Raw genomic sequence first — 1639 nt, forward strand, 5'->3', positions numbered from 1 at the left:
ATAGACACTTAGTTGTTTCTAATTGATCAATGAAATAGAAACTATTTGACACCTAGAAACTTAGTAAGTTTCTGATCTCTGCCTAGCACTGAGGCTATTAAAGAACCACAATTTTCATGGGATTATCCAACTCCAGCAAGCTCAGAGCCACATGTTGAATACAAGTTAACTCAGCACCATGAATGTGGGAACAAGTTGCAGACTGGGTGGCTCAATCCTTGGTTTAAATTCCTGTTTAAAGACCTTTCTCTCCATACATGGGTATGAGTTTTCACCACTTTAGATGGGAATCAGTACAATCAATACAGGAAACCTATTTATTATTTCTAAAATAGAATAAAATAACTTAAGTGAAGCATATTCCAAATATTTGTTTTACTCCCAGATATCCACGCTTTTGTCTTCTGACTCTGGACAAGTCATTCCCATTCTCTGTGTTTGTTTCCTTATCTATAAGATAATGTGGGCCTCCTCCCCCACTCCCCTCCATCCTTGCCACGTTCCATCACTCCTCGCCCGCTGGGTGCTGAAGTTGGGTGGATAGCAAGGAACTGGCTCTGCTAGAGCACTGAGCAGCCCAGCCTAGCGCCCCCAGACCCATCACTGCGCTGCCCACAGCTCCAGGCAACTATGGGCCAGTTGGGTACTGAAGTAGCTGAAATGCGAAAAAGGCAACAGTCACAAAATGAAGGAACACCTGCTATGTCCCAAGCTCCTGGAAACCAGAGGCCCAAAAACACGTGTTGCTTTTGCTGATGCTGTTATTGCAACTGCTCCTTCCTCACCATTAGGAATGATGAAAGGGGAGAAAATTCAGGAAGACCCACACATACCACAAAAATGGAAAGTATCCAGGTCCTAGAAGAATGCCAAAACCCCGCCGCAGGCGAAGTCTTGTCCTGGTCTCAGAATTTTGACAAGCTGATGAAGGCCCCAGCAGGAAGAAATCTTTCCAGAGAGTTCCTCCACACAGAATACAGTGAGGAGAACCTGCTTTTCTGGCTTCACTGTTAAGACTTAAAGAAAGAGCAGGATTAAAAAGTAATAGAAGAAAAGGCCAGGATGATATATGAAGACTACAATTCTATACTATCACCAAAAGAAGTTAGTCTAGATTCTTGATTTAGAGAGGTGATCAATAGAAATCTGTTGGATCCCAGTCTTCACATATATGAAGATGCCCAACTTGAGATTTATACCTTAATGCACAGAGATTCTATTCCAAGATTTTTTTTAACTCTCAAATTTATAAGTCATTTGTTGAAAGTACTGCTGACTCTTCTTCTGAATCTTAATTTTCATTAAAGGAATTATTTTGGAGGGCTTGGATGGGAACTAAAAGTAGTGAAATGACATCAGAAATTGAGTTCCTCGACAGCTACACTTTAGTATTCCTCAGGCTACTGTGAAAATACAAACACCATAGTCTTTGTCTCCATTTTTATCAAGGTTATCCATGGTTAAGCTTGGAGAAAATACCACATAAAACAGTGAATTGTCAAATTAAGTTTGTTTTACCTAACACTCATTGTACACTCATTGTAGTCCATACAAGTACAGTTTGATTGCAAGTACAATGAGTGTTAAGTAAAACTAAAGTGTAGCTTTTTTTCTTCTTATTTTTTTTAACATAGCAAAT

General features: G+C 39.8%; 1 pseudogene; it reads left to right on the forward strand.

Annotated features, from left to right (window-relative positions):
• Positions 1–642: 642 nt before the first annotated feature.
• LOC133753542 (regulator of G-protein signaling 17-like) lies at positions 643–1295 on the forward strand (annotated as a pseudogene).
• The last annotated feature ends 344 nt before the right edge of the window (positions 1296–1639 follow it).

The sequence above is a fragment of the Lepus europaeus genome, chromosome X (genome assembly GCF_033115175.1).
Source record: "Lepus europaeus isolate LE1 chromosome X, mLepTim1.pri, whole genome shotgun sequence".
NCBI classification, from domain to species: domain Eukaryota; kingdom Metazoa; phylum Chordata; class Mammalia; order Lagomorpha; family Leporidae; genus Lepus; species Lepus europaeus.